This window comes from Sphaerodactylus townsendi, linkage group LG09, assembly GCF_021028975.2.
Source record: "Sphaerodactylus townsendi isolate TG3544 linkage group LG09, MPM_Stown_v2.3, whole genome shotgun sequence".
Lineage (NCBI taxonomy): Eukaryota > Metazoa > Chordata > Lepidosauria > Squamata > Sphaerodactylidae > Sphaerodactylus > Sphaerodactylus townsendi.
Genome location: NC_059433.1, coordinates 92,340,129 through 92,355,422, shown reverse-complemented (window position 1 = coordinate 92,355,422; position 15,294 = coordinate 92,340,129).

The following is a 15,294-nucleotide window of genomic DNA, read 5'->3' as shown; positions in this document are numbered from 1 at the left end:
CCAGTAAAGCTCTCACTTTTACGTTTGCTCTCCATGCATCACACCCAAATATATTTTTCAGTAAATAAACTACATGAATTAACTCAGCTGTTCCTGCTGATTCTGGCAATATATAGTTTTCCCGGGGTTTTTTAAATCAATAAGCTATCTTCAAAGATACGAACATACCATATGAAAATCACAGCTGGGCAAATGTCCCAGGGCAAGTTCAGCAAATGTCCTGTGCAACAGAGGCTTCAAGCAGCCAGTGACGGAAGTAAGGGGGTGGGGGTTTCTCGGGTTCAAACCCCTTTCATTACATGTCCAGCTTGCTTGAAACAATGCATGAAAGGAACAGCCAGAAAGTCCTCAGTCACTGAACCCACCCCATAAAAAATCTATACCTATGTCACTGTAACCTGCAGAAAATGGCGGGTGCCAATGCAAAGAAAGTAAGAGCTTTACTGGAGAAAAATCCTGCTCACTCCTCAGACACTTTTTTTTGTCTTATCCAGACAAAAAATTAAGAGATGAGTTTTTTTAAAGACACCTCCAGGAGATCTTATTTTGGTAGTGCGGGAAATGCCATCATGTAAGGCATAGGTGTCAAACTTGCAGCCCTCCAGATGTTATGGACTACAGTTCCCACCATCCAGCATGATGCTGGCAAGGGATGATGGGAATTGGAGTCCATAAAATCTGGAGGGCCATGAATTTGACACCTGTGATGTAAGGATTCAACAATTTATTTGCTAATGTTTCCAAAGATTTCAGGAGTATCTTCCTAACATTACCACAGGAATGACTTTAATTAATTAGATGAAAGGGAAAAGAAAAATGAGGCAATGACCTAAGATAAGGATTTAGACAAGGTGAGTATTCTGACAGAGGGAAAAAGTGGGACAAAGGGGAAGCGAACATGGAGAAAACTAATTTGGGATGTCTCAGCTGATCCTCATTCAAATCCATTCCCATTCAGATTAGCAGGCAATTAACTAGTTATGTACTAGCACTCTGGTACCTATATCAATAATGGTTGAGAATGGTGTCGTGCTATAAACTGTACTTAGAATCTTGTAGTCAATGGCAGTTTGCCCATGAGGATGCTTGCAGAACACAAACCATGAAATAGAATTAAATTTGGCTTTTAACTCAAACAGCAGCTAAATCCACTGACCAAGAGAAAAATTATGAACTGTTCAGGCTAACACTGAAGGAAAATCCAAATTCATTGAAATTATAAAGCCCATGAGTTAAAACCATTATTTACCCATTTAACTTGGGGCAAAGTCCAAACTACAGCTATTTTAAGAGCACATCAACTTGACAGCAAAGGGAAGTTTGAAAGATATTCATTCCTGTTAGCTCCATGGCTTTGCACACTGGGTGGTCTATTGTGTAATTCATTGTTGATTTTGATAAATGCAGCAACTTTTAAAAGGACTATATTTATCTTCAATTAAAGTTACAAAAATCCTTTTGGGCTTACCTTTCCCACCAGTTTGTCCTCAGTTCATTAACCAAAGTCAAACAAAAAAGACAAAAGTGCTTGGATTAGAGGAAAACAGTAGTTAATCGAAAAAATGGCTTATCTTTGGTTTAACTAAAGGTCCACAAAGATTAGATTGATGAGGAAGCTCACTTGGGAATTACCACCCTTTTATGGAGAGTGTAACTGTAAAAAAAAAACCCACTAGTGCTTCAACCAAGATATTAAAAATCCAACAGTAAACCTACTGTTGAATACCATATTTGAGGCAGTTGTGCAAACCTTCTTTGCAGGGACTACTATTTATCCTTGGCATTGATCAGCAGTATGAGGCCTTTTGAACACAACAGGCATAAAAACTAGGAGTCAAGGCAAGTACTCTCTGTAGCCCAGCTGACATTTTTTACCATTGGATCACTGCCAGAATTTTGAACAAATGGCACACAGCCCCACACACCATTTTACAGGCTGTTGTTTTTGCTGAATGTGAGGTGGCAGAATGTACTTATGTGGTTCATTCATAGCTGTCTCATTAGAATTGCCAGCCCCCAGGTGGTAGCTGAGGATCTCCCAGAAATATAAATATCTCTTGGCTACAGAGATAATTTGCCCTGGAGAAAATGACTGTTTTAGAATGTGAACTCTATGGCATTATAACCGGCTGAGGTTCCTGACCTTCCCAAATTCTGCCCTCCCTAGACCGCACCCAAAAAAATCTTCAGGAATTCCCAACCTGGAGCTGGCAACCAGCGGCACAGCTCCAAGGGGACCGGGGGCATCCCGGTGTGAGGCAGGGCGAAAGGGGGCATGGCAAGGGTGCAGGGCACACACATGCTCTGGGTGCAGTTCCCCCTCGCTACAGCTCTGCTGGCAACCCTACGTCACTTGCAGGCTCTGTAGAACTGAGGAAGGCAACATGAGTGGTAGAAGCCAACCATGACAGTGGCAGCTTTCATTCCTGTCCTTCTGTGGAGCCCCAATGACCAACATCACTTACCACTTCTTGGACAGCCAGGATACAAGAATTTTTGAAATAAAAATGGCCAATCCTATTATTTTTTTGGAAAATACACAAAATAATAGTCTTGAGTACCCAATTGCTGACAATATTTTGCAATAATAGTGACCTTAATGCAGGAAACCTGCTGTAGTTCTGAAACTAGCATCCCAGACTGACTCTCGACAGTAGTAAGCAGCAGTTCAGTGGGTGCCCTTGCAGACTGAGCAACAATTGCATAGCTAGGGGGAGTGGGGGTGGGTGGGTGGGTGGAGCACCAGGTACCACTTCCTAGGGGCCCACAGCAGGACAACACCCCATCCTAACTGTGCCCCATTTAGAACTCCGGGGAGTTTGGGCAGGGGCGCACTTGGGAGCCAGCAAGTGGGGCTTATCTCATCCCTCATCTCCACGTGGAGGTTGGGAGTCTGAGGCTGACTGTGGTCAGGAATGTGTGGGGTACAAATGCAATAAAAAACAGAGATGGGCTAGGAGTTGAGTTTACGGGTAGGAAAGCTGTGGAATACTAGATGTTCAGGTTAGGTATTCATGTAGAGCATTGCAACTTAAATGTCCTGAGTCCTTCTTTGCATCAATTTTATGGTTGTTTTCACAGAGTATTAAAAAATATCAGAGTATGATTGAAAGCTGTTAAGGTTTTTTTGCTGAGATGAAGAATGGCTTTGCATGCAAAGAGTTGAGCTTCAAAAAGCAGAATTTCATGGCTGTTTAAAACGTGCTTCAATAGTCTACAGAAGTGCAAAATACATGCATGCCTAGATTTTACTAATGCTCTTAAGGAAAGATCACTCACTGAAGAAAACCCCAGAGGGAATGGTTTTCTCCATTAGTTTCAACACAGTGAATGGTTTTCTCAAGTTAAAGTTAGTCCTGAGCATTCAGTGGATTCTCTGTGTGAGTGTTCAGATGGCTTAAACATGCCATTCCATTATGATTATATCCTCTATTCTTGAGTTATTAAAATCAATAGAAACATTCTGTTGAAGTGTGTATCCTCATGTTTCCTTAAAGATTTTTAAAAAATAATTCCGAAGAATGATAGGCATAGGAAAATTCAGCATTTCAAGACTTTTCTATATCTACCCTAAATTGGTTTCTTCCTGTACAAAACACAATGTACAGACTTTAAATTCTTACATACTCTCACGGATGTCAGGTGTCAAACACAGTCAACACAGTGAATGAACTGGGAATAGAGTTTCTAAAGAAGGAAATAAAGTTTTGTGTAAAACATTTTGGTGTTCTGATCAATCCTCTGGTATCAATAAAGTAATATATCAGTTTTACTGTCACTTCCAGGGGAAAAACCAAACTGAACATTAAAGAATAAAAGCAATGTAGTGATAAAAAGCAAGCGGGTGTGGAAATGTGCACTCAAGCTAGCCTGGTCACAGAGCACTGAGTCATATAGTCATCTGTTTCTACCCCTACTGTTTGCAATGTTCTTTCCTGTCTCCTTGACCCAGTAAAGCAGACAGTGAAACCACAATAATTGTAGAGACTGTTTGATAATGATTTTCTCGATTCAGTTTGCTGATGGAGTTGCAAGCATTTGGGGGTCTAGGCAAGGACCTATTGTGCGGAAGAAGTCTTTCATTAGGTAGGTTGTATTCTTTGTAAAAGACCTACGCAGTAGGCTGGGTTCAGGATAATTAATTCATTGTAAACTCTTCTCTCCCATAGTAGTTTCAAGTTCTAGAAGAGCCAGTCTGTAAAAATGTAACTTGCTGATGAGAAACAAAAACCAACAAAATGTTAACCACAGTCACTTATTTGTACGGTTTGTGTGGGCAAATCTACTGTCTGTGCTTAAGACTCCTTAAAGTTCTCTCTCTGTTGAAACTAATCAAACCCTTTACACACAGGTAAGTTATATGTGATTGTGTACATCAGAGTCTCTGAGTCAGCAGCAAATCACTAGATGTGGGCGGTGGTGGCATGTTTACAAGCTTGTGCCATTTCTTCAGTGTTTGACTTCATATCCACAATGTGCCTGTATAATTGTATCCCTGAACACTTGGAAGTATGTAATAAAGGATTGCATCAGATATTTAATCACCAGAAAAGATCACTTTATTACATTCACATGCTACCATTGTTTCTGGTGAACTGTAATCTATGTTCAACCTTTTGTTTTAATTTTGCAAAAATAAATCTGGAGTTCAAGACTCTAAGTATAAGGGAAACTTGCTAATTCTGTCATTTCTTTGACATTCTATTCTGTAGAATTTTTAAAAGAAATTATACTTTCTTCCTTATGAGCACAAGCTCCACTTATGTTAAAATGGTGTAATGACTGAAGCATGTTTTATTCTATGTTATGAACTGCTTGTGAGCCTGCTACAGGTGGGACATTAAATAAACAAACAAAATAAAACAATTCATGATCCATGTTAAATTAATGAATCAATAAGAAGGATATAAGAACACAAGCAGAGGCTTGCTGGATCTGAGCAGTAGACCATCTAATCCAGCATACTGTCTCACATAATGACTGACCAGTTACTGTCGAGAGTGATTAACAGGATATTGAGTTCCCTGATGTTGTCTGCTCTTACACTGTTATCCGTAGGTTTGCTGCCTTAGAATCTACGGATTTCCTGTAGTCACTATTACCTAGTAGTCACTGCTGGACCTATCCTCCATAAATTTGACCAAGCCCTTTTTTGAACACATCTATACATGCAACCATCACTACATTCTCTGACTGTGAATTTAGCATTTTAATGTCTCTGGCATGGTGTAGTTAAGAGTGGTGGACTCTAATCAAGAGAACTGGGTTTGATTCCCCACTCCTCCACATGAAGAGGAGCTGCATGTTTGATTCCCCACTCTTCCACATAAAGCTGCTAGGTGATTTTTGGCTAATCACAGTTCTCTCAGAACCCTCTCAGCCCCACTTACCTCACAAGGTGCCTATTGTGAGGGAGGGGAAACTACTGTGAGACTCCTTATGGTAGGGAAAACCAAGGAATAAAAACCAGCTGGTCTTCTTGGAGTAAAGAAGTGTTTCCCTTTTCTCATCCTGAATCTATTGCCCATTAACTTAACTGTGCCCCAAGTTCTAGTATTTTGAGAGAGAGAAATAATTTTATAAACCTCTATCGTGACCCCAATTTAATTGTCTCTTTTTCTAAACTCAAAGTCCCAGACTCTTTAGTATTTCCTCATAGGAAAGATGTTCCACCCTTTACTCATTTTGGTCTCCTTCGTCTGTATAGCAGTGATGGCGAACCTTTTCGAGACCGAGTGCCCAAACTGCAACTCAAAACCCACTTATTTATCTCAAAGTGTCAACATGGCAATTTAACCTGAATACTGAGGTTATAGTATAGAAAAAACAGTTGGATCCAAGGTGCGTGTTACTCGGGAGTAAGCTTGGTGGTAGTCGGTGACTTTGCTTTGAAGCAACTGTGCAATGCTTCGAACGGGTGAATCACGACCCTAGGAGGGTTTACTCAGAAGCAAACGGCATTGCCAGCAACCAAGCTTTTGTTCTTCCCATGAAAATCAGTAGGGTTTAACAGCGCTTAACAGGGTTACCTACATTGCTTCCCCAAAACTAGGTCTTAGGTTTAATGCTAATAATCTCCCTGAAATAATTACACTATTATCACATGACGAACTCTGTGCATGTGTGCCCACAGAGAGGGCTCTGAATGCCACCTCTGGCACCCATGCCATAGGTTCGCCACCACTAGCATATAGTATTCCAAATGAGGATGCACAATAGATCTAAACAGGGGCCTTATAATATTGACAATTTTGTTTTCAGTTCTTTTCCTAATAACCCCTAGCATGGACTTTGTTTTTTTCAGTGTTGAAACACCCTGAAATCAACATTTTCTTTTAGCAATCCGTGATGATCACCAGCTCCCTTTCCTGTTCAGTTTCAGCAGGTTCAGACACCATCAGCATATACCTGAAGAATGTTTTTTTGTTTCAGTGTCCATCATCATACACTTACCTACACTGAGCATCACATGACTTACTGTTGCCCACTCATCCAATTTAGAAAGATCCACCTGGAGTTCTTCACAATGCACTGTTGTTTTCACCATCCTGAATATTTTGGCATCATCTACAAACTTGGCCACTATACTGCTCATCCCTAATTACAGATAGTTTATGAACAATTTAAATAGCACTATGTGCCATATTAATCCTTGTGAAGCCTCACTGATCACTTACCTCTCAATAATTTACACAACCATCAGTGAAGAAGATTAGAACCTCAGCTTTATCTAAAATGGATGAGAAATGGCACTCTTTTACTAATCTATTAACTAACAGTACTCAAAAAATATTATGGGCACTGATGAACATGTGATCTTCACAATGTATACTTGGAACTAGTTCTAGTAACTTGCCGAAATATGTAAAAATCCTCATAATTTTTTTAGAAAAAGCTAGATCCCTGCCCACACACACACAGTTTCAAGCTAAAGGCAAGACATACTACAGAAACAAATCACTTGAGAAATCTAAAATGAAATATATGTCATCATGAGATCTAACAAGTAGTATAATGTTTTAAAGTATTCAAGATGTCTAACCATTACCTTAGAAGGTGCACTAAAGCTGAAAATTGATATCTCGGGCCACCTAGTGAATTTGAGGTAGGAAATTCCTAGAGGAGGCAAACTACCTCTAAACGCCTGTTGCCTTGGAAACCCTATGGGGTCACCATATCTCATAAAGCAATTCTAAGTTGGTCTTCTTAGAAGTAAGTATCGTATTGGTCAATTGGGCTTATTTCCTGGAAAGCATTGCAGCCTCAGCCCCTTAACCATTACACTATACCAACTCTCTCAGAACTCTCTCAGCCCCATCTACCTCACAATGCATCTATTGTAAGAAGAGGAAGGATAGCCACTTGGAGACTCCTTACAGGAGAGAAAAATGAGGTATAGATCTAAATTGTTCTTCTAATCCCCCTGCATCTTGCTCCCCCTGAATCAGATGAAGATGTATGGTAAAAATCTCCTCAGTAATTGACAGGACACCCAGTGCCATGTATTCCCAGTTAAAGATTCTTCATAATTATATCTAGTTAGCACTGCAAATGTATCTTGTATCTAGAGTTATGTTAATATGTGCTTCTTTCTCTAGACTTCTCTCACTGAGGTATTCAAGGAATTGCTACTGCTGCTTTCTCAGGGAAACACTTTGTTTAGAAACAGCTTGGTACACATGTCAGCTATTTCCTGTATTTCTTCTCTGTCCCTCCTTATTTTCACTGCTTATGAAAACTGCTCTTATATACAAATATGATTTCAGTAGCTTTTATTTTTAACAGAATCTCATCATACCTGCCAGCATCTTATTATGGAGATCATTATCTTTGGGCTGTAGCTGTGCTCAGCGGAGGTCACAAACTCTTTAGGAGACAGAGAAGAAGGGACAGGGTGTGAGAAAACCCTAAGGTGTTATTCAGGACAGAATGTTAGATGTGGACTGGATAGATAAAATTCACAGAATGACCTAATTTAACTTCTCAAGATTGTTGTGAAAGTGAAATGAGATAATCCTCATGCAAGGTGGTCTGAGCACCTGGAGGAAGGATGGGGTTCATCAGAGGGGAGGAAAGATGGACTCATCAGAAGAGTGGCCAGAGGGCCATTTGGCTTGGGCCACAAGATTAAAGGTTTTTTTCCAGATTTAGATACTTGTTTATTTTTGGCATTTAAAAGGTTTCACAACTTGCTTTATGCACATCTTGTGTCATTTATTTATTTTTTAATCACAGCTAGAGGCTGCAAGTTTTGATCTGGATAGCCCATGATAGCCTGATTTCATTAGATTTCAGAATCTAAGCAGAGTTGATGCTGGCAAATATTTGGATGGGAGACATCCAAGGTCATGATGCAGGCATAGGCAACGGCAAATAATCTCTGTACATCTCTTCCCTTGAAAACCGCACAGAGTTGCCATGAGTCAGCTTGTGTGACTTGATGGCAAAAATGGAGGCCTGAAAATCTGGAAGTGGTCTGGACCTCAGAAAGGGCCTGGATAAGCAAATCACAATTTTTCTAGTTGTATGCCATTTCTCTGATTTTAAACAGCAGCCTGGTTTGCATCACTGAAGATTTTGCTAAATGGAAATGAAGAACAGCAGAAATTATTAGTTAATCCACTGTTCTTGTTAGTATATTTATACATTTGAATCACAGCTAGAGTGAGTAATTTCCTATGCACACACATCTATCCATGCATGTGCCTGCACATCTCTGCACACACAGCTCAAGTCTCTCCCACCAGGATGCCGTGAAATGTCAAGGACTGGAGCAAGAATATTCCCTCTATGTTGTTTTTACTGAGTTCCAATTGATTTCCACATTTCTTGCCTCCTGGAGCATGCTGTGACCCAATCAGGACATTTTGATGGGTTTGATTAATTTGCAACAACATATTTTTTCTGTATGCCTAGGAGGCTCTCCACAGATATATAAACCCCTACATTGTCTGTGGATAGCCTCATTGTTCTGCTTTTGTGATTAGGGATGCTAACGCTGAAATTCTAGAACTGAAAATAAATGCTAAAATGCCATGTTAAGTCCTCAATAAGTCATTTGTGAGGGGACTCTTTTTCATTTGGCTAATTTATAGTCACATTTTTTCTGCATAGTCACACAAGTATGTATAAATCTCTCTTGGTTTGGCTGCATTTATCATTAACACAGGGCATCGCCTTTACTATTATAGGATCTGGACCCATCCTGTGCATATAGCAGACACTGCTGCCTACTTGCTTACAAAATATCTCTGCTGTTTTGGATGGGTTTATACTCCCCTTGAAAAGACAGGCTTGCAGTCCAGGAGTGCTTCTCATCACAACAGTCACTTTAGAACCCCAGTTGACTGGGGTAGTTTGGGGTGATTTTGCCCAGCTTTGGCTGGTGTGTCACTTGCATCCATTCTTAGATCAGTCATTAGCAATAATGATCCATGCCTTAGTTATGTCTATACTGTAATATTGCAGTGTACTCTACTTAGTGTTACCTTGAAGAGTGCTTGGAGGCAGCAACTAACGCAGAATTCTGCAGCTAGGCTCTTGGTTGGCACCAGTCATCAGGAGCATGTGACCCTGATATTAGACTGCAATTAGACTGGCTGCCTATCCATTCCCAAGCACAACTCAAGATGTTGATTTTGACATTTAAAGCCCTACATGGCTTCAAATGTGTTCTTGCCCAACAAGTAAGATCTCAGAGAGAGGTCCTCCTGACTGACTCATCAATTGAAGAAGCTTGTTTGATGGGTACACGAGAGTGGGCTTTATCAGTGGCAGCCCCACAGTTATGAAACAATCTCCCCAAGGAGTTGCACTTGGCCTCACATTCCATCTTTAAGAGGCAGTTTATTTAGGACAGCATTTGGTTAAGTTTACTAGTAGTTCTGAGCCATGATTTTAAATGTTGTTTTTGAATGTGTTTTATTTTATATTATTTATCTGTGTTTAAGTAAATAAATAAATATTACCCTGCCATTTTGAGAAAGTAAGTAAACAGCAGCATTTCTATTCTGCCCCCTTCACTCCGGACATATCTCATTGAAATGGAAAAGATTTTTGAGGAAGTACTAGGTCAAAAAGATGACTGGGGAATGCTTAGATTAATTGTATGGATAGTATGCATGCCCTGACCTGTTCTTTCACTAGATCAAAGAAGAGAACAAACAACATAAAATGTAACAGGCAGGGGACACATGCAAAACAAATTAAGCAAACCAATAAAATAAAGTCAGTTGAGATGAGATTTATTTACTTATTTACTTAAACCAATAAAATAAAGTCGGTTGAGATGATGAGATAACAACATCATCCGTGAACTTGGACAAATAACTCATTTTCAAGTTCCAGATGAGAATGATTAAAGAGCTCTGCAGAAGAGGCAGAGTTTATCTGACTTCATTAGGACAAGAACAAATATAATATCATTGGTTGTTATATTTTTGATATTACTTACAGAACATCCCCTTCACACACTCGCCCCCCAATAAAAGCAGTATTCTTAACAAGGGAATTTGAGTATCTGTTCTTGATTGTTTATGCTATCCCTCAAGAATGTGTGTGTGAGTAACTTGTGCCAAATTAGAGAAATGGCTGGAAAGGAATATAGGAAATGAGCAGGTGTTTCTTCAGTGCCATGCCATATGGTGGAGGGGGCATACACGGGATGCATAGAACTACTTTGAGACACTGTGATGGATTAAGCTTTCATTTTTAATACAAATACCTTATTTAAGTAATTGCCATCTACTTGGACATAAGTTATTTTTGAACTATTCTCTTAAGTATTTGAATATATACCAGTAAATTATCATTGCTAAAATACAGTCTTTATCGCCCCTGTTACTGATGGTAACAGAGATCAGCAGATTATGATGAAATAATTTAAATCCCATTCTGATAACAGCTACTAACAACTTCCAGAAGGAGAACTGGAGAGTTGCACGGTTGCTTCAAAGCAAAGCCAGGACTACCACCAAGCTTACTCCCAAGTAACGCACGGCTCAGAGCCAACCATTTTTTCTAAACTAAAACCTCAGTATTCAGGTTAAATTGTTGGCACTTTGCGAAAAATAAGTGAGTTTTGGGTTGCAATTTGGGCACTCAGTCTCAAAAAGGTTCGCTATCACTGCCCTAGGCTATTTACAGTATCTTGGCTGATAAACAGGTGAAGTTTCATTTAGTAGGGAATTCCAAAGAACTAAGGAGGGGTTTTTTTTGGTTACTGTTTAAGTTTGGTTGCATCCAAAAATTATGGTGTCAGTGGCTTTTTAAAATGAATTTTCAAGATAGCAGTTCTCATTATCCTTAATACACCAACTCATCCTTGGAGTGTTCACCAAGCCATCATCAGTCTGTACAAACACCAGAGCTGCTCAACAGCCAGTGTTTGACTGTGCCTTTGACTAAATAACTAATGCATCATTAAGATTAATTCTATGTACAGTACTTCAATAACTGCTGAACTGCTTGCTGCTATAGGTTTGGTTTGCTTTCAGTACTTCCAAGATCAAACTGCAAATCATTACCATGGACAGTCATGTCAGATTTCTTGGTGGATAACTTAGATTCTCAGCAAGTAGCCTCTATTTTTGAGAGCTGAATCTGGAATATATTGAATCTGGAATATATCACATGCATCATGATACTGATTGGTAAGTGAATGACACTTCTTGTTACTCTTTTGATACATCTCAACATTCAATTAATCATGAGTAGAGTTTTCATGATCTACCTGCCCTTGGTTAGTAAAACTGCCCAAAATAGATAAGAAAAGACAATTCTTGGATGGCTTAGGTTCACAGTTGTTGTCTGAAATAATGTATATATTTATATGAAAGTAAAACAAGGAGGTATAGAACATTCTTTTCCAAAGAAGGATTTTACCTGAAGGCAGATTTCTTCTTTGCCTGATTCATGAGCTGCTTGAGCTTCACCCCTACTTTGAATGGTAACATGCGAATCCTGGTAATATTCACCTACTTGAAAAATCCAAGTTGTAAGTTGGGAAGCTACTGTATTTCCAAGTGATTAGGGAATACTTTCAAATGTATGCTGGATAAGCAGGATTTTTCTATTCTTTTTCAGTCACCCTAGCTGAAACTCTCTGGGATAAAATAGATGCTTATCCCATACTTTATCTTGAGATAATTTTGGACTGACCAAGGAAAGACTGCATCCCTGTTTGAGGCATGATGGATGATGGTATAGAAGGCTGAATTCATGTTCTTCTGTAACATATGACTTGGATCAGGCCTCACCAATCAGGGCTCATGAAATGTGGCTGAATCTAACAATATCATGATCTTTAATTTAATAGATATCTAAATAAAAATACATTTTTGGGAATTATGTTTTTGTTTGTTGTATATGTTTTTTGTCAAAAGAAAACTATCAGAACATTATTAATAAAACAGAGCTATTGTTATTAGAGGTACTTTTTTCCCATACTCTAATGGGGAGAGTGTATCTTAAATCCACCCCACAGAGAATGTAAGAACAGCAATGCAGTATCACTCATGTAGTTCCCCATTTTGCTTTACAGAACGGGCAGCCAGATGCCTCTGAAACCTTCAAGCAGGTCACAGAGGTAGTTATTTCCAGCCTGAGTTATTCATGTTTCCTTAGAAGCCAGCCCACTGAGATCCAGGGGAATTCCTCACAAGAGTGTGACCCAGATCATAGCCGGGCACTCTTCCACAAAGGTTCGCTCTAAGATGGTCTCACAAAGCACCTTCCCCATATCAGAGGACATGGACCCAGGGTGGAGGCCAGTGGCATAGGGCCAAGGCAACAAAAGGATGCACGAAGCACCGGGTGTTCCAGGGCGGGGCAGGGGCAGACAGGGGCATGGCAGGGGAACAGGGCGCATGTGTGTCCCAGGCGCAGTTCCCCCTCTCTCCGCCCTGGTGGAGGCTGCTCCAACCTTATTTGTGGTTCCAAAGTGACAGAGCAGCAGGTGAACAAGCAAGCAGTAGCAGCAAAGCAGATCATCACATAAAATTTAAATGATACTAAAATAACCAAGCTGCAAATAAAAAACATTAAAAAGTTAGCAGCAAAGTTAGCAGGAGAATTGGCCCCAGTAGGCCAACCTGCATGCCAAATCTGTAGAACGCAACAGCTTTTGCCTGGAATCTGAGGGAGAACAATAAGTTAGAGAGAACTTCCTGGGGAGTTGTTTGGCCCATTTGCTGCCACTTCCAATTGTGGAGAATCATATGATTGGGCCTCCAAGGGAAAAGGTTAAAGAATGGGTATGTCATTACCAAAGAAAGAAGTGTCTGATGTATTCTGGTCACCAATCACTGCAGACTTTAAAGGTTGAGAGCAGCACTTGAAACTGAGTCTGGAAACCAGCTGGAAGCTACTGAAGATGTTTCAAAACTGGCATTATGTTACATGCTGCCCATTTCAATCAACACTCCGGCAGCTGCATTTTGAACCAGCTGCAATGTCTGGACACTTCCAAAGGCAGCCACATGTAGAGGGTGGTGTAATCTAACATAGACGTTATTGAAAAATGAATTATTGTACCTAGATCCTTTTGATCCATGAGAAGGTGGAAGTGGAAAAGTAGTTTACAGTGCCATCCTAAGCCCATTTACTTTCATGGACTATGAAGGGTAGACTTATACTGGGATGGCACTGTTAAGCTAGTAAAAAGCTGATCACTGCACATCTGGGTATCAATGAACATCACAAGATTTGATAGCATTCTCAAGATGAGAACTTGCTCCAGGATCAGACAAATTCCTACTCATTACTTCTATCTTGCCCAGGTTAAGTTTCAGTGTAAGTCTGAGCTTAAGTGCCAGTTCAGAACTTCAACTGCTTTCTTTGAATTTGATTAGGACAGAAAAAAGAATGAGCTGGTTGTCATCCACATAGTAGAACAACTGAATGTTACCAAAACTGATAGCATTCTGCAACATTATTAAAAATCATTTAAGCTACGGGCGAAGGCAAATGTTTGCCTGCACTTTCTACTCTGTTGTTATCTTGAGGCCAATGGCTTGTGCAATGTGCTTCTTTACACCAAATTTCTTTTTTGTTTGTAATTTTATAATCTGATATCAGAACAGTGCTGCCCCATTCTACTGATTTTGATATGAGTCATGTTTCTTGGGGGAGACAGTTAGTGGTGTGTTGTAATTGACAGCTCAATTAGTTAAGATCCTGTAATCTTATGACTGTGAGGACAGAGAAATAACAGTACAGGGATATTGTCTGGGATCTTTTTAGCAGGTAGAACAGTATCCCACAGTTTAGAATAGGTCTTCTGAAGACTGTAATGTCCTTCATGAACTTTGCAGTCCACTTCATCCATGTTTACTCCTTGCACTAATGGTGTAAAAGCTACGCTGGCAATAGTTGTATATCCTTGGTGCAACAATAGTTATGCTCATGTAAACCCTTTATAATAGAATATCATGGTGATCGTGTCCCCATTCAGCAAGAATAATTGTTCCTGCATTACAGCCAACTTTTAAAAGTACATTTAGAAAGTAAAGATCCTTAGAGAAATGGTCACGGCCAGGAGGCTTAAAGCTAGGTTTTCTACAATCTTATCTTTCCCACCTTTTATGTTTTCAGTTACTGCAGAGTGCCCATTTCACATTCATGCAATAAAGAAAGAAATCCTTCCGTGCCCACAGGGCAACCGAGCAGAGCAGTGAGCAAACACTTTGTGTGGATATAAGAGAAAGTGAGAGGGGAAGCCACAAAATGAAAGGCCAGCAAGAATACAATGTCAGTTGTTAGTTTTCCAGTGAGCTGTAAAGTGGAAGACTTGTATCAGTTTAAATGTTTCAGGGATTTGTTACACAGGAACGTTTAATGCAGACATAATAAGTATGCAGAAAGAAACGCTGCTTTGTATTGAAATTCACAATGTTTGATTTTGGCATGCACATTTGAAAGAGATTTGTGGATATTGGTGTAATTTGATTTACATGCAAATGTTTTTTGAGGCTTGATTTAGTGGTGAAAAGTGGCAGACTATCCTGGAGAATGGGATTCAATTCCCCACTACTCCACATAAAGCCTGCTGGGTGACCTTGGGCTAGGCACAGTTAGAACTCTCTCAAATGCACCTTTCTCATAAGGTGTCTGTTGTGGGGAGGGGAAAAAAGTGGGAAATGTAATCCACTTTGAGATTCCTTAAAGGTAAAGAAAAATGAGGTATAAAAACCAACTGTTCTTCTTTTTCATTATTGGGTTATTCCTGAAATCATGTGATCCCCTGGCCTAGTTGTCTTCCAAAATATAGTTTAACTGGATCAAACAATATAATAT